The following is an 18,731-nucleotide window of genomic DNA, read 5'->3' as shown; positions in this document are numbered from 1 at the left end:
GTTATGGCAGCCCTATCAAACCATCTGGTCTAACTCTTCCTCTTGACTTCTGAAGAATCTGAGGTCCAGCATCACACAGCTCGTATCAGTTGGTAGGTCCAGGCTCCAGGGGTCCTCATTCTCAGCCCAGAGGACTTACACCAGCCACACCCCTGAATTTGACTTGTGTGCATTTCCAGAAAGGAGGGAGAAGGATGATGGAAAGAGCAATGACCAGAGTTGGCGTCTAGTCCATTATATGGAAGGAATGGATGGAAAATCGTTCGCTGGTTTAATAGCATCTCATAAAATCCTATGACTCTTGGGCTACCTTACTGATGACTTTTTGTTGTTTTCTATTCTACTTTCTGTTTGTTTTGTTTCTATTGTTTCTGTTTCTATTGTTTTCTATTTCTACTTTCTGTTGTTTTCTATTCTTATTCCCATTCTTACTGGGAAAAATTCCTAACTGGGAAAAATGATTCGTTGTAGACATTCCAAAGTGACTTCAGCATGATTTTTAAATACATGAAACCATGTTGGACTAATGGGCATACACGTAACCAAGGAGATCTTATTCTTTTCTTCCATGTTTACATCTCTGATCTGTTGATTGTATTACAGAACCTCCTTTGATGAGAAAAATCTGGGACAGCTGGGCGATTCGTGGTGGGAGAGTTTAAGTAATTTGTAATTCAATTTTATTTTAGTTTTAGTATCTGTTGTTGTCTTTTTTAAGCACGTGGACTTTTCATTTATTTTTAAGGCAAGGGCCTCAGAATGCACTAATTTTCTCTCTCAACCCCGTGTTGGTTTCAGATGACAAGCTTTTAAAAGCACAGCTCTTGTTAGTTTTAGGGAAGCTTAAGACTCATTGTCTTGTCGCCTTCCTGTCCCCTGCTACACTCTTGTTGTTGCCACATCCCAAGGTGTTCTAAATCTCTGATTTCCCTCTTTGAGTGGTTGTCTCCCACTTATTTTATTTACAGATGAGGCCAAGCTTTTGAATCTGAATAAAGCATGGCGGACTGAGCTTAGTCTGTTGGTATCTCTGGATAATCCTGATGTTAAAAAAGGGGGAAATGCCTACAGGCTCTTTCTCAGAAAACCCATCCTCTTCTCCACGCTATAGGTGCATTACAAGCTTCCCCACCTGTTTCCACTGATTGGTGTGATGGCCCAGTGCCGGGCATTGTACTGTGAGCCTGGTGGCTGGTGGCCTGGGCTGCCCGTCACAAACACCAACATATGAAGCTGAGACTACTGATCGAGTCTGCACAGACTGTCTGCGGTTATTCTGCTCATGGATACTCCAGATCAGAAGCAGGGGGCCATGGAAACTGTGCTTCACGTTCATTTTCAGCAAACGGAGAGGAAGTAAAAACAGGCCTGATTCGTAAGGACTAGTAAGGGATACAAAAGGTAGTGCTTATTTAAAAATAGGATTCAAAACAAACATTCTAATCAAGGATTTGACTTTGGCACTGTAAAGTCGTTGAACTGCCAAAAAAGATGTATTAGGAAACAAAATTCTAGTTTTAATTGGTGTTTTGTTTTGTTTTGCTTGTTTATTTTTGACAGAACTTTAGAGCGCCTTTTAAGTTCTGATCCCTGAAATTTTTTCTTAGTTATGTGGTTACCAGCAAATCATATGTGAACTAATTAATATTAAGCCTTTCAAATTAGCTTTTTAACAATGATAAACAAATGCATTTTATTCTAATTAAAAATAGAAACTCTTCATACTGAATTTCTTTTATAGTAACTAGGTCCAGATGCAAAACCAATTGCTTCCACTTAATTCCTTATTAATCTACTGCTTTCCCCCCAATAAAGTGAAGTTATAAATTAAAGAAAGAAACTGTCTTCCTTGGATTTTATTAACCACAGGATTTTTGGGGAAGACAAGCAAAGTTCTTATTTCTTCTATTTGCAATCACTTAAACCTCCTTGGAGAAGTTTCTTCAGTGCATGGCTCAACTATTTGGAACTCTGGAGAACTTTCAAGGAAAGAGAGCACAAGTGATAAATAGTTTGGAAATGAAGATCAAAAAGAAAGCATTGGGAGAACTGGGAATGTTTAGTCTAGAGAAAAGAAGAAGGAGTAGAGTCGTACTTTTCCTAACTGTCATAAGCAGGACGAGGGTCGTTCTTCTTTTTCACCAAAGAGTTAGGAAGAACAAGTGAATACAGGCAGGAGCAAAGCATTTAACTAACATAATTTATTTTAATTTTTAAAAAAATAATAATGGAATGCTTAGGGACTCAGGAAATTATCCTAGAATCATTTCAGAATACTATTCCACAGATCAATCTGGAGATTAAGAACACAGCAATACCTACCAGGAGGAGTGGAGAATTAAGTTATTCACATAACAGAGTCAGAAATACTTTCCACTGATAATTGAAATAGTAGTGATGTTTACTTCCAACAGGAATTTAACATTCATCACACATTGATTGAAGGCCTATTCAGCCGTGGGCACTGAAAAATTCATCATAGCGAACACTTGCAGAAGGCTTGGTCTCTGAGCACTGTCCAAAGTGCTTTGCACACAGGAATTAATTTAATTTTCACAACAGCTGTATGAAGTTAGTGCTATTCTTTTCCTGTTTTTGCAAGTGAGGAAACAGAGGCAAAAAAAAAATTAATTATTTGCCTGAAGTTACATCTTGAGGTTATAAAATAAAAGAGCCAAGATTTGAACTTGTACCCTTATAGGTTCTCTGAGAACAAATACCAGGGTGAGAGTAGACACAGATGAGGCTTACTGGGACAAACATCTATGACAGATAAAGAAGGAAGAGGCAGGAGGAGTGGGCAGGGACAGGCTTCAGACTGAGATGCAGGTGTGATATTTGTGAAAGGCAAGAAGGAAGGAAGGACTGGGTAGCGAGAGCCTCAGACTCCTGTGCAGGTCTGGGAAAGCCTCAGACAGACTGATGGATGGGGAGTCCCTGGGTCAAAGTGGGAGATTCCCTCAGGCAGCATGAATGGTGGAGTTTCATAGCCTCCTGTTGCTCAGTCACGGCTGGGAGGAGTCTAAGAGAAGTGTGGTCTGCCACCAGTGCTGCAGGGGATCCAAAGAAGCCACTGGGGGCTCTGCCCCTCTCTCTTGAAGGGAGGTCTGAATGGGGGGCTACGGAACCCAAGCTGTCTGGCACCAGAGTCCATGCTTTTACTCATTCTGTTATGCTGCCCTCCTCATACCTTGAGGGTGTGCAGTGAAGGATGTAACCCTGTAGCGATGAAAGGCCTCAGTAGGAAAAGGGGACACTTTGTTACAAAGATCTGGGGCCTCCACTCACACAGAGCTCAGTGCCAGCAGTGCCCCGAGGTCGTGCAGAGCGATGGATCTGGTAGTAAAGAGCTGAACAGCAATCTTCCGATCCAAACACACTGTAGTTTTACCCTGAATCAGGCACCTTCATGTCATAAAAATCTCGTAAAACTTTTCAGCCAATATTTAAATATTTATTCAATACTTACCAAATACGAGGCATTGTGTTAAGTGCCATCAGAAATATTAAGATCGGAAAGCCTGAACCCTTCCATCCAGGGTTTACCCAATAGGGTGAACTGAAAATAACTAAAAATAACCATATATACATGAGAACACGTGAAAAGTGGCACAGATATGGTGCTGTGGGAGTTTAGGGAAGAGAGAGATTACTTCCTGCTGGAAAGATTGGGAAAGATTTCATGAAGGAAAAAGCAATGGTGTTGCTTCCTCAAATGAAAATATGAAATTAAAAATTTGAAGCTGTCTTTAAAATTTGTATCTGTCTAGCCCACCACCCTTACCCCAAGCACTGGTCTTTAGGAACTGGTGGGAACATATATCGTAGGTTAGAAAATGGGGTTCAGATCATAAGATTGAGAACAGGGATATTCTGGCCGTGGTGGAAGGTTGGAGAGAGATCAGAGATGGAAATGGAGACTTAGTGTGACTGTTTATCCCTTTATTTTTTGGTAGCAGTGTCTAATCTTTGAATCCATCCCAAGCTCCTAATTACACTTAAAGAAAGTGCCAAGTTTCATATTCACTGTATCCAAGCGGCACCATAAACGTACAATTTTCTGTGCACCCTTTAGTCCCCAGACAACACATTTCCTTTTGTATATTGTCCTGATGGCTCAATGGGATTTTTCCAGATTCAGGTCTCACTCTTATTTATATGGTGGAATCATGATTTAAAAGTACACTATTAATTTGTCAAAGTTTTTCAATAATTTTTCTAAAACTGTACTCCTTCTGCCTTGCATTTTATTCACTTTTTCTTTTTTGTTTGTTTCCTCAGCTAAGTTCATATTTAATTGCTCTCTAAACTTAGAGCCATTTCATTTGAGAAAATAAAGTCCTTTTATTTTCTGACATTTCCCAAGGTGGCAGGGGGTCTGGGGTCTGGGGAATGTGTTTCCACCTTTAAGCTGGAGGAAGCTTTGAAAACACTTTAGCAAGTTTTGGATTCTTGTCTGATTAAAAGCTGCTACAAATAATAAGTGGAAGAAACAAAAATAGAAGGTAGATAGGTGTGAATACGAGTGTTAAAGATGCTTCTTTATATCCCTGCTCTGTGATTTTAGGAATTATAGAAAACAAATTGCAACACTTTTACTCAGACTTTATATTTTTATTACAGAAGGCAAAAGATTTGTCTTAGAATACACGTTTGAGACCTGAACATTTCCTAGGTGTGGCAGTGTCTGCTTTCACTTGGGTAGTATAATTAGCTCCGCCACTGAGGGCTGGCTTCACTCCTGTAAGTGCCCTCCTTCCTGCATCAGCAGGCTTGCAGCCCTTCTAGATCATTCCCTCTGGAATACTAATCACTTGTCTGGCTCTCATCTTAAAACAAAACAATGCAAAACATACAAACAAAAACGTCCTTTAACCCCACATCCTCTTCCAGCTTCTGCCTTTTTGTCTTCTCCCTTTTGTAGCAAAATTCTCAACAGAGTCATCTATGGTTTCTGTATCCACTTCCTCACCCCTGCGGATTTTCCTAAGATATTCTTGTCCACATCCCAGAAAACTTCCATGTTGCCAAATCCAAGACTCTTTTCAAGGTCCTTCTCTGACCCAGTCCCTCAGTATCTTTTACCACAGCTGACCACTTCCTTTACTGGAACCTCTCATGTCTCTTAGTCTGTATTTACCTGGTTTTCCTCATACCTCTCTGGCAGTTCTTTGTATCTTCACTGATGAAGCCTCCTTTTCAGCTTAGTCTCTAATATGTTGGAGGGCTCCCAGGGCAGAGTTCCAGGCCCTTTTCTCTACCTGCATTGTCTTTCTAGGGAAATAATCCTTCCTATCCCAAGGCTTGAGATGTCATTGATATGCCATGACTCCCAGGTTCTCATTCATTCCTGAACTCTCCTCTGAGCTCCAGACTTGGATATCCAATTTTGTATTCATTACCTCCATTTGGCTCACTAAGAGGTATGGCAAATATAGTTAATTTTCTCCTACCCTCCATCCTGCTCCTTCCCAGTCCTCCCAGTCTTCGATAATGGCCTCACTACCCACTCGGGAGTTCAAGCCTTGATTTTTCTTTTTTTTTTTCCTAATCCATCAGTGAGTCTGGTAGCTTCATCTTCAAAATAGATCTCAAATCCATCCACCTCGCCTTATCTTCATTGCTATCATGCTAATCCAAACCATGATCATCACTTTGATGACTGCAGTTGCCTCTGAATGTCTCCCTACTTCTGCTTCTCTGCCACGAACAATCCACTTCCACCCAGCAACCAGAGAGATTTTTTAAAAATATAAATCAGAGCATGTCATTTCCATGCTTTAAACCAACCAGGTATTTCCCTTCCAAAAGCACTTAGAATAAAATGCACCTCTGTTCCCCAGTTTGCAAGACTCCAGTTAACTTGGCCCCTACCTAACTGCTTGTCACCTTAAACCATTTTTCTACCTCACTTCCTCTCTCCCAGCCATGTTGGCTGTCTTCTTGCTCCTTCAATATGCCGAGATGCTCTCCCTCTATCCCTTTGCTTATCTGGCACCTTCTTATTTGTCTCAATTTATACGTTACTGTTAGCCCCTTAGATCAAACCTCCCTGATGACTGTTCAAAGGAAGTGCTCTCCCAGCAGCACACCCAGTTCATTCCTATTAAAGCCCTTACTACAGGTTGTAATTATAGGCTTGTTTTCTCATTTGCTGTCATTCATCTCCCACAAGAATGTGAGCTCCATAAGAGTAAGGACTTGCTCTGTCTTATTCATACCTGCATCACTGCTGTCTAGAACAATGACTGTCCACAATAGATGTTCAATAAGTATTTGTTGAGTGAATAAATCAGTTTTTAGATTATTCAAGCCATTTGGTTGTCCTTGATTGTTTGCCAGTCTACTCCTTGTAAAGTATCTGAGCATTAGAGTAAGGAACATGTTTCATTTGCAACTTCTGTTCAAAGAGGATATGGAACTTTAATAGATTAGAGGGAGATCCGAAGCTTTTAAGTCTTAGCTTTTCAGCAGTATATCCCTTAACGATGGCAAAAACTCAAAGATTAAGTTATGAGAGCTATCAGAGTTTCACTAGCAAAATTTAATTTTTTCTATTTTCTGTCTGTTTTGTGCATTTCATTTTATCTGAATTTAGAATGTGAGCAAAGCTGTGGAAGGGTTAGTGTTGCTTGTACATGATTTTCAATCATTGGAATTCTGAAAATGCTACAAAATTAACATTTTTATTTCAAATACATTGATCCCAAGACTATGTGATACTAACTCTTCTTCTTCTCAAGAATTACAAAATAAAGATGCTGATATGGAACTCATTGCAACAATACCTCGGGATATGAACTTGTATCTATGAAACACTGATGTAATGCTATGAGCTCATAATATAAATGGATGCTAAACCATCTGTGTTTTGTGACACACTGTATCATCAAAAAAAATTTGTGTATAATTCTAAAGTAAAAAATAAAACAAAATTTCAACTAACAGGTGTGTTACTTCAAACATACAATTCAGCAATTCTAAATCCCGACTTGAAACAATGCCTGAAACGCTGAAGGTCAGGTGAAGATATTACATTTAACACTCTTGAAAATGTCAAAGAATTACCTCTAAAACATAGGGAAAAATTGGTAAATTAAATATAAGATGTTGCAGATCAGGATAAAAGAGTTAATATAAAATACTTTTTTACTGGAAGAAAAGAAGAAAAAGGGAAGAAGGAAGGGCAAGGAAAGGAAGGCAGAGTTTGCCGAAGAGGGGCCACTCCTGAGTTAGTTTAACCACTTAGCTCGGTCTCTTGGGCTGTGCACTCAAGAAAATGACGGTCAGTATTTACCTGCGTGTGCTTGGGATTTCCATGTTCTGCGCGTGCCTCCGCTGTGGAAAGCGTGAAACCATGATGAGGACTATCAAGGCAGTCAGAGTTCAGCAAGAGGCTAAAGGTCGGTGTGGACTGGAGAAGCAGGAATTACTCTACGGACTGAGCTGGACTTCCGCTAAATCTTGTTGAATGCAGTGGATTTTGATAGAGACAGATGTGAGCAGTGAGGAGAAAGTGTGAAGAGAGACACATGCACAAAAACAAAATAAAAAAGGTAGAAAAAATAAGTTAGAATTCCCTATCCCTAGGAGAAAGTTTTAAAGGGTACCCTGATTGAAATGGAAACATTTAGAATAGTCATAGGAAATGATGGCGTGAAGCGGCTGTGGGTTTTAAACTCCAGGCTGCAGGGTGAGAAGGCAGTGAGAAGCTGGAGAAAACCTCAAGCAAGGGCGACACGAAGGAAGTGATGTTTTAGGAAGGGAAAGGATTGATGGCATAAGGCAAGGTGGGTTGCAAGGAGGTAAGCTCGAGGTCTTATCATGATGCCATTTCTGCAATAAGGTTGTAAAACGTAATAAATTAAAGATCTGCACTCTGATGATGGTTATTTTATTTTATTTTTATTTTATTGAAGTATAGTTGATTTACAATGTTGTGTTAATTTCTCCTGTACAGCAAAGTGATTCAGTTATACATATATATATTCTTTTTCCTATTCTTTTCCGTTATGGTTTATCACAGGATATTGAATATAGTTCCCTGTGCTAAACAGTAGGACCTTGTTGTTTATCCATCCTATTCAACTAGTTTGCATGTGCTAATCTCAAACTCCCAATCCTTCCCTCCCCACACCCCCTCCCCCTTGGCAACCTACAAGTCTGTTCTCTATAATCTGTGAGTCTGTTTCTATTTTGTAGATATGTTCATTTGTGTCATATTTTAGATTCCACAGATAAGTATGGTATTTGTCTTTCTCTTTCTGACTTACTTCACTTAGTATGATCATCTCTAGGCCCATCCATGTTGCTACAAATTGTATTATTTCATTCTTTTTCATGGCTGAGTAATATTCCACTGTATGTATATGTGTGTGTGTGTATATACATATATGTACAGCACATTATCTTTATCCATTCATCTGTCAATGGGCATTTAGGTTGTTTCCATGTCTCGGCTATTGTAAATACTGCTGCTATGAACATAGGGGTGTATATATCTTTTGGATTATAGTTTTGTCTGGATATATGCCCAGGAGTGGGATTGCTGGATCATATGGCAATTTTAATGGAGATATAGGAGTAATTCCAAGAGGCAGTTTGAAGGTAACGGAAATAGACATTTATCAAGGGTTACATGCTCTATACTTTACTTAATTCTCACAACCACCCTTCCAAATAGGTATTATTATTCCAATTTAGAGATAATTGAGTTCCAGAAACTTATTAAATAACTTACTCAAGGTCAGACAGTGAAACCAGGTTTGAGAACCAGCAGATTGGATGGGTGGTAGACTAGGATGAATCAAAGCATTTTCGTTTGTTTGTTTTATAAAAGCTGTATTTCTACTTTATTTTATTTTTTTCTCCTAAGTCTGGGAGCCTAACATTCATTTGTATTTGATTGTATATCAAAGACAAGGGCTGAGTAGGTAATGCCCAAAGCTGAGAGTGATGGCCAGATTGGTTTTAGTTTTGCTTCTTCATCCTTAAAACTAGCATTTGGTTTTAGGTGAGTGAAAGATGAGTTCCTAATAATAATAAACAACCGTCTAATAAAGACTTATAATGAGGGATTACCAGCTGGTTAAGGCAAGCAGCCTTCAGTAGGTTTGCTCTCAGTGAGTTCCTTTGGGTAGCTGTGACCGAGGGGTCACAAAGCAGAGGTCTCTGGCAAAGGGAGTCTAGCCTGCATGTCTTCCACCCAATATCCTGGTGCTCAGTGGGACCAGGTCACCCACTTGGGCAGCTCTGAAACAGCATAAAATAAGCTCGCAACACCAGGGCTAGAGAATAAGGTGGGCTGAGAGCTGAGGACACAGCACAAGTTTTAGATTCAGATTTTCAAACCTGGAAAACTCTCTTTTTTCTTTTTTATAAAGAAAAACAGAAGTTCACGGTCTCGTTTCATTACCCACCGGTGCTTTCGAGCCATGAACTTTCCCCCACTTCGGAAACTTCTCTGGAAAATTCATTTCATGCTTGTCTACTCCAGTAAAACCCTTGACTGAACTCGTTACAAAACAGGAGACTTGGCCGAGGGAATGTGAGAACTCACCCGACACGGCAAAGCCAGTTGGCATCCTTGAGAGCTGTGTGGGCTTTCAACTTCGGGTTTACCTGTCTTCTTGGACTGTGACCTTCTCCCAGCGGAGGGGGAGTTCTGATTGTTCCTGTGCCCAGTGACTGAGAGGGGGCGGTCACAGCACACGCATCACGTTCCTTGACACACTGAAGAGTGCCTCTTAGGATGAGGGGGGCTGTGGATGTCCTGACTTCAGGGCTCCGCACTCACCAGCATGTGAGAGGAAGTCTTAGGAGGCTTCTTGGTAACTATCAAATGTCTCTGAAAGCCTCAACTAGGACTTTTGCTCTTACAAGGTAGTGCCTGCATCATTACCTTATTGCTGCTAATGCTGCCCTTAAACTAATGTGATAAAACACCCCTGTCTCCTCTAGAGCAGATTTTTTCCCAAGGATCCTTACACGGATCCTTCGCCAGTCACTCTGCCCTTCTCCAGCACAGTTGTTTCTGAACGTAACTTCTTTTCTTAAGTTCTCACCCGATTCTTACCCCCTTTACTCTCAGGGGGTGATCCAAGTTCTTAAGAAAAGGGAGTATTTTCAATAAGAATTCATTGGGGGTCTTCCCTGGTGGCACAGTGGTTGAGAGTCCGCCAGCCGATGCAGGGGACGCGGGTGCGTGCCCCGGTCCGGGAAGATCCCACATGCCGCGGAGCGGCTGGACCCGTGAGCCATGGCCGCTGAGCCTGCGCGTCCGGAGCCTGTGCTCCGCAACGGGAGAGGCCACAACAGTGAGAGGCCCGCGTACCGGTTAAAAAAAAAAAAAAAAAAAAAAAAAAAAAGAAGAATTCATTGGGTACCTGCTATGAGGCAGGAATTATGCTAAGTTTTTGGAACATAAAGACAAATAAGTTGTGATCTCTACCCTGGAGGGGCTTATAGCTGGGTAGAGGGAGATAAATAGACAGGAAAACAAGTAAGGGCAGTCAAACCATGTAGGTGAATTAATGCATAGGTGTATAGGGTAAAGGGAGAGTAGGGGAAGAGTCATTAATTCCACTTAGAAAGCGGGACAAGCGTCACAAAGACCATCTGGGATGAACTTCCTAAATTCCCTTCCCTCTGCTTCCCAAGTCATCTATAGCTACAGATATTCTTACCATCTTTCTTCCTATCTTAGAAGAGGTGTCTAGTCTTTTCTAAGGCTGTTCCTTCAGATGGCTCTTAAAAATAAAGTTCATCTTCCGATATAAAAGTGAGGTAAAAGAACTGCAAAAATATGTAAAACAACAACATAGAAAAATTAAGAAAGAGAAAATATCTCCCATAACCCAGCCAGTTCCTTAACATTGCTGCCGTCATCCATTTTGTGTATTTTAATCTCCTTTCTCGTCCTATGCACATTTTTAAAATAAATTTTATTTTATTTTTATTTTTGGCTGCATTGGGTCTTCGTTGCTGTGCTCGGGCTTTCTCTAGTTATGGTAAGAGGGGGCTACTCTTCGTTGCTGTGCGCAGGCTTCTCATTGCGGTGGCTTCTCTTTGTTGTGGAGCACAGGCCTGAGGTGCACAGGCTTCAGTAGTTGTGGCACTCGGGGTCCGTAGTTGTGGCTTGTGGGCTCTAGAGCACAGGCTCAGTAGCTGTGGCACACTGGCTTAGTTGCTCTGCGGCATGTGGGATCCTTCTGGACAAGGGCACAAACCTGTGTCCCCTGCATTGGCAGGAGGATTCTTAACCACTGCACCACCAGGGAAGTCTCTGCACATTTAAATAGGTATAATCATCCCCCTGTAGCCATCTCCATTCCTCTACCCGCTCCTCTGGGACCCGACTCCTTCCAATTCTACACCTTGACTGTCTTTCCCATTGGAAAGTTCCATTCACTTCCCTACTCACTTAAATCTCACCCATCCTGCAACACTGGAAGCCACCACTTCCTTAGCTGAGCTAGAGCTAGACTGTTCTTGCAGATTCTTTAATGACCCGTTAAGGAGATCAAGTCAATTTTCTTGTTGATCCCTTCCTTCTTTCTGCAACTTTTCTCCCTTGACTCCCTTAGTTGTCCATTTTTGAAGTTATTTTGGTTTTTTTCCCCATCTTCTCTGATAACTCTTTCCTCCTCCATCTCTATATTAGTTCCTCTCCCTCTGCCTACCTTTTAAAGACTGGCGGTTCCAGGGTCTCACCACTGTCAGTTTCTCATCCCTCACTCCAGACTCTCCTGGGGCCCCTCCTATGATGTCACATAGTCACTGAGTACTTCCAGACCTGTGTCCCCACCCTAGACTTCTTGCCTGAACCTCAGCCCCACTGGTACCTTACTACTGGGCATCCTTACCCTGGCATCTCCAACTGAACAGTTACCAACTGGATTCCTCTTCTTACTTCTTAGCTTGGTCAAAAGTATTACCTCTTACTTCATCCACTGTGTCAGGAAAATGGAAACCATCTTCATTTCTTCCTTCTTACTTAGGCACATAAACTCTTCCTACAAGTGTGTCTCAAATCCATCGCTTATTCTCGCTGCCACTTTTTAAAATCAGACCCTGACTATTTCTATCTGGTCTATTGGATAGCCTCCCTAACGAAGACTCTGTTTTCCATTTCTTTTGACTACACTTTTTCTTCCATGCTATTTCACAAATTACGTTTCTAGAATACAGATTCTTTTTAAAAAAATCATTCCTTAAAAAAGAATTAATTGGGCTTCCCTGGTGGCGCAGTGGTTGAGAGTCCACCTGCCGATGCAGGGGACACGGGTTCGTGCCCCGGTCCGGGAAGATCCCACATGCCGCGGAGCGGCTGGGCCCGTGAGCCATGGCCGCTGAGCCTGCGCATCCGGAGCCTGTGCTCAGCAACGGGAGAGGCCGCAACAGTGAGAGGCCCGCGTACCGCAAAAGAAAAAAAAAAAAAGAATTAATTAATTAATTTAAAAAAGCATTCCTTAAAATAAAAATTGTTGATGATTGTCCACTGCCTGCACCAAAATTCAAATATCTTACATAACACTCAAGAGAGTGTGTCCTTGGCCCCCAGGCTACGTTTCCCACCCTCCCTTCTTTCCTGCTCCATCCCCATACATCCTCTGATGTAGCCCCTCGTGATTACTACATGCTGCCCTGCTTCCCCAAACATGCTGTGGATTCTTACACCGCCCAGGACCTACTGTGGTTTACCCTCTACCTAGAAAAGCCTCATGCATTTGTTGAAATCATATTCATGCTTCTAAGCCCAGCTTAAATGTCACCTTCTCTGTGAAGTCTTCCCAGCCCTTGTTTTCTCCTGCCCCCTGGAAAATCAGTGGCTCTCCCCTCTGTGTTCCCATATCAGAGTGGTTCCCAAACCACTAGAATCAACTTTTAAAAGATCCCGTTGCCTGAGCCTTACCTCATATGTTACCCCAGAATATTTCAGGGTAAGCTCTGTGCATTCGTAATTTTTGAAATCAGATCTGAGGTGCTCAGAATTTGGCAAGTTCAGATATTTATTCATGACTCGATGCACAGATTACGAAGCGTCATCGAAGAGAACAAGACTTACTTTATTCTGGGATAGCCTGGTTCTGGAACAAGGAATTACCTTCCTGGCTAGTTAGATTGTCTCCAGGGTCTCTGTCCTTGTCCCAGAAACTGAGGTTCTTTGAAAAACCAAAGAAGACAATGGACGAAGTGATCTGCTGTGGTATTCGCATCTTGAGAAAATTACCAGGGTACTTTGGAATAGAGTTCGGACATCCCATCCTGCTGTTCTTTGGTTGTAACATTTAAAATCTCCTCTCTCCCAGGCAAGTGTATGTGTCAGAATCTCTCCAGTTCTACCAACGTACCTACAGACAAGACTAAATGAATCGAAATGAAGTGTTCTCTGCACCACTAAACTGGGGTCTGAAGGTAAGTCTGCTGAATACATTAAAAAAAAAAAAAAGATAGTATAACATTTGTAAGTGAAATATTCTCAATACTCACAGTGAAGTTTTTTATGGTTCAGATGGGAAGTAGTGTAACAACTTACAGTTTGTCTTGGAAAATCAAAAAGGTTCTCATTTGAGAACCACTGCAATAAGTTTGCTATTACTGGGATGGACAGGAAATCAGCAAGTTAATAGAAATGTTTTCTTGGAAGCTTAAATTTATTAAATAACATTTAACTATGATTTGTAGGAGTTTTTAAATTCTAAAATTCTTTCCTGTGTCACCGAGCCCAGCCATCGTCCTGACCCTCAGGGATGTTAAATGATGAAGTATTTGTATGTTTCCTGAGTTGGGTAGTGCCAGAGCTCTCCACTCTTCCCACACACACCTGCCCTTTGCAAGGATGTGCACACACCACACACGTGTGTACAGGGACGGATGTCCACGCCCACAACAGCTGGCCTGTCTACAGCCTGGGTCTAGAAGAAACCTGACTTTTAAGGTTGCTGTTTCTTTTCTTTTAAATCATGATCTTACTGTTGAATCCAAAGCTCAAACAAACATGATATCAGGGAAAGTCACAGCAGGGTAGTTTACGGAGATTAGATTTCTTTAAGTTACCAAAACCGTGAGAGCAGGAGGTCCTTAAAATCAACAGTTTATAACCTGAATCATGCTCATGTTTTTGCTCCTTTGCTTAGAAAAACAGTATAGCAAGGTTGACCTAAAACTGGCTAGCAGTGCGTGGCACAGTTGGAGAGAAGCGTGCAAACACTAAGTAGCGTCCGAGGAAGGCTCCTCCTGCCTTCTGGATCTGTGCCAGGCTGAAGTTCTGAGACTCTGGAGAAGATCCTTTTCTTCACTCACAGAAAAACATTTATATAAGAACAGTGTATTAAATAATATTTTTATTTAAAGGTTTATTTTAAGTTCCACTGTTCTGAACCCTAAAAATGAGCATAGGTGAATAGACCTGCCACCGATCCCCTACTAGCAAAACTGTCTCTTTACTCTTCGAAGTTCAGTTGAATACAGTGGTTCTCAAAATGCAGTCCCCAGACCTGTAGCAGCACTCCAGAACTTGTTAGAGAAACAGATCTCAGGCCCCACCCCAGACTTGCTGAATCAGAAACTCTGGTGTGTAGGACCCAGAAATGGGTGCTTTAACTGGCCTTCTAGGTGATTCTGATGCAGGCTCAAGTTGAGGACTACTGGATTCATCCAATTCACTCTGTGAAAAACCGACTGGTGTTGAATATAAGCCAACCATATGCCGTTGCTTACTGATAACATAGAAAAACCAATAGAGTCTCCAGAGCACTTGAGCCTTATTCCTAACATTTTTCTCATGTCAAAGAAAAGGGAGTAATGCGGGGATGAAGAAAAAACATGTTTTTCAACCAAGTCCCATTGATGTAAAAAGTGAAAAAATTAATTTAGTGTCACATAAAGGTACAAAAAATAAGCCCACTTAGATTATCTTTTTGTTCCTTCCAATAAGAAATAGAACATGTTCAATTTGCCTTTTTTTCCAGTTAACTATGAGGAACAAAAGACAAAGCCAGGAAAAATAACTGTTTTTTATTGTGGTTAATTAAAGGAGAGATACCAGATTCTACAGAAGAGCTTATTTTCTTGAAGGGCAAAGGCTTTCCCTATATTTCCTTACGCACTTAGCGCACTCCTTAGTCTGAAATAGGTATCTAATAAATATTCATTAAAATTGACAGAAAAGGCAAATAGGGGAAAAGGAAAAGAAGCAAAAAAGAGAAAAATAGAAAAACACCACAGGGAGAAATATAAACCTGAGAGAGAAAAAGACAGAAACATCTACAAGAGAAGGAAGACACCAGGCAGAAAATAGGAGAAAATGACAGAGGTCAAAAGAAAAGAGATGATACCCCGAGAAACAGAGAACTAACCTGATTTATCAATTATATAAATAAGGCTCATGAACTTCAAATGCAATGATCTAGCTACTCAGGCGTGCAACCGTTTCCCTTTTAAAAATTATTTCTTAAACTCTTTGTCCCAAAATGCTGGCCAAGTTTCAAGGACCAAGAAGCAGACTCTTAGGGACACAGGGTTCTACCTAAAGAAGGAACACCTTTTGTCAAGAAGAGATACTTGGATCTGAGATGAGTTGCTTGTGAGGCAGCGAGCACTCCGTCACAAGGTATTCAAGCCAAGGAGGACAGGTGACAGATGCTACGAGGAGTGTGACAGATGCTATATCAAAAGAAGAGGGGGAAGGGGGAGGTTGGTTCTTTCAAAATCTTCCACTTTACTGAGAATGTTTCTCAGAGTTTCAACTCATAGCTGCTGTTTCACAGATAGGTAAGCATGGGAAACATGGCTCAATGGACCAAAGCCTGTGAATTCTCACCTTGAACCAAAATTCACCTTAACCTCTGAACCAGTCACTACCCTATCTCATGCTTGGTTTCATCTCAGCAATGAGAATATGACCTAATAGCAGACAGTGCAGATAACTAAGAAAAGTGGTTCCGAGAACTTAAAAAATGCAAATGCTCAGTGATTACCCTTTAAAATTTGTGAGGAGTGCTTTATAGCAATAACTGAAGAGTTCAAGAACAGTTGTAAGCAGAGTTGGCCTAAGGGAAAAACGTGATCTGACTTAAGTGTTGGCAGGAGACATTCTACTCACTCCCAAGGAGGGACCTACTTGTTCGAGAAAAGACATCAGAAATCATGAACTACCACAGCACACAAAAACAGAGCTGGTGGCCACATCTTAAACGTCAGAAATGATGATCCAACCCTGGAAAATGGTCGTTTTTCCAGTTAGTTCTTCCATTCAGGAAAGCACCAGCCCCTCCATACAGCTTAACTGGATACTGGCCTTTCAACCTTTCATCTCAGGCAATAAACAAGAGAGAGCGATGAGGAAAGACAACCCACACTTCCATTGTCATTAGACATTATACATTCACGTCATCATACAGTTGTTCAAACCCAAAGAATGTACGACACCAAAGGTGAACCCTAATGCAAACCTTGGTCTTTGGGTGATAATGATGTGTCAGTGTAACTTCATCAGCAGTAACAAATGTAGCTCTCTGGTGGAGGAGGCTGATAGTGGGGGAGTCTGAGTACATGTGGGTTACAGGGGATACCTCCATATCTTCCTCTCAGTTTTGCTGTGAACCTTAAACTGCTCTAAAATAATAGAGATAGTGAGAAACTACATGAGACATATATTTGTTTCATATACATGTGTAAAGATGCAAGTATGTCCACATGGGGACATACGCTATCTTTCAATCTCTATGAAGAAACTCCTTCTCTGCTGTCTGGAAAGTCTTCGTTTGAGAGGGGCAGGCCTGGATGTATGTGCATCTCGTTGGTCCCCTTAGTGCTTCACTGCATGTCTTCAAAGCAAAGCGTCTTGGGGCAATTTGAAGAAATCTTTCCTTGTGCAGCACTATCCTACCAAGTATGATCATTCTTGAATCAACTGAGCTAAGTGGACAAATAATATCTTAGCTTCCATGTGAGTATTGTTTTATCAATAAAATAGTGGATTTTATAGCATTTTCTACTAATCAAATTGTTACACCATTAAAAAAAAATCAAATCAAAGGAAGAGGCAAGAATTTGATTATAAGGCTGTGAAGACATGATTACACAATTATGGCCTTGGGTCAAGGCTGGGAGGCAGTTCTTTCTGTGCTGGCAATGAAGGCTGATTCATGATGAGTGCTCAAAGTCGTGTATTCTGGAGCAAAGGGAAGGAGGATACAGGTACAGCCCATTAGCTGTGCCCCTGATCCTGGCATTTGGAGTTCCTTCCCCACTTGAAGAAAATACAGAGTTGATTTTTATCAGGACCTACCGTTAGGTATCCAACATAGCATGTCTCTTGTATTTCTGAACAGACTCTGGCAGAATGCAAAAGAGAGAAGAGGCCATCTAATTAAGTACCTTGTGCATAGAAAAATAAAGTGGAAATTAATGTGTTTATGCAGTGCAGGTTGTTATGAAAACACATATCACTTTTTTGAGATCACATTCTTCTCTTGCCTCATAAAAGTTAAGAGAACTAGCATTTATTGAGTACCTACCAGGAGCTAATTATTTTATAGACATTATTTCCTTAAATGTTGACAACTAAGCCAAGTAGATATTATATTGCTCCCATTTCCGGGTGAGGAAACAAAAGTCAAGAGGATAAAACACTTGGTCAATGTTATCAGACAGTTGATGGGAGAGCTAGGATTCAAAGTTGTGTTCAGTTACAAAACCAGAGTATTTTCTATCACATGTTGTTGCACCATTTTCTAGAATTATCATTTTGGAGTTCTAAGGGGACTTCTTTCATTGCTGGTTGTCAAAAAAATAACAATTATAGACATACACACACACACACACCTATTCATATATGTGAAAAAATGAGATACAGTGTAGTGTGGTGGTAAAGGGCATGAATTCTGGAGCAAAACTACTGGGGTTTAAATATCTGACTAGCTGTGTACCTCTGGGCCAGGTGCTTTGGCACTCTCTGACTCATTTCCTATTTGTACAACAGGGATACTGATAGTGTAATAGTTAAGAATGGTGTTTGGAACATTTTAAGCACTTTGCAAGTATTAGCCAATACTGTTGTATCAACAAGGGTAGAACTCTTGAGTAATATTTTTCATTCAGTGCATCTTGCTGGAACCATGAAATTTAGTGCTAAGGAGCTGAAGATTAAAACTGAGATAGATTTATAGACCAATTAGCTTCATTTCTGCTCCGTGCCCACCGATTTCCTAACACCCCTCAGCCATATCAGTGAGGATCATGGGCCAAAAGGGCTTCCTGAAATAGAGTGATTTTACACTCGCTACAAAACACCATTTCTTGAGGATCAGACAGTAAGTTAGTCATGAAATGGAATTTGAGCCTTTTACCATTGTAATTAAAAATGCTGATTTCATAGGCCAATGTTTATAGCAGCATTATTCACAACAGCCAAAAGATAGAAGCAATCCAGGTGTTCATTGGCAGATCAGTGGATAATCAAGATGTGGTATATGCATAAATGGAATACTATTCAGCCTTTACAAGGAAGGAAATTCTAACACATACTATAACATAGATGAAGCTTGAGGACATTATGCTAAGTTAAATAAGCCAATCACAAAAGGACAAATACTATATGATTCCACTTATGTAAGATACCTAGAGTAGTCACCTTCAGAGACAGAAAATAGAATGGTGGTTTCCAGGGGCTGGGGGAGAGAGGAAATGGGGAGTTATTATTTAATGGGTACAGAGTTTCAGTTTTG

At 40.9% G+C, this 18,731-nt stretch overlaps 1 protein-coding gene across 1 annotated transcript in view; it reads left to right on the top strand.

The window, feature by feature from the left end:
• The window catches only part of NEDD9 (neural precursor cell expressed, developmentally down-regulated 9), a 295,481-nt gene that overhangs the window by 38,711 nt on the left and 238,039 nt on the right, over positions 1 to 18,731 (top strand). Inside the window, exon 2 of the mRNA XM_079935496.1 lies at positions 13,311 to 13,416. The gene's annotated coding sequence lies outside the window, so the exon portion shown is untranslated. The remainder of the gene's footprint in view (positions 1 to 13,310; positions 13,417 to 18,731) is intronic.

The sequence above is a fragment of the Stenella coeruleoalba genome, assembly GCF_951394435.1.
Source record: "Stenella coeruleoalba genome assembly, chromosome: 10".
Taxonomy (NCBI): Eukaryota; Metazoa; Chordata; class Mammalia; order Artiodactyla; family Delphinidae; genus Stenella; species Stenella coeruleoalba.
This window is presented reverse-complemented; position numbering and strand designations above follow the sequence as displayed.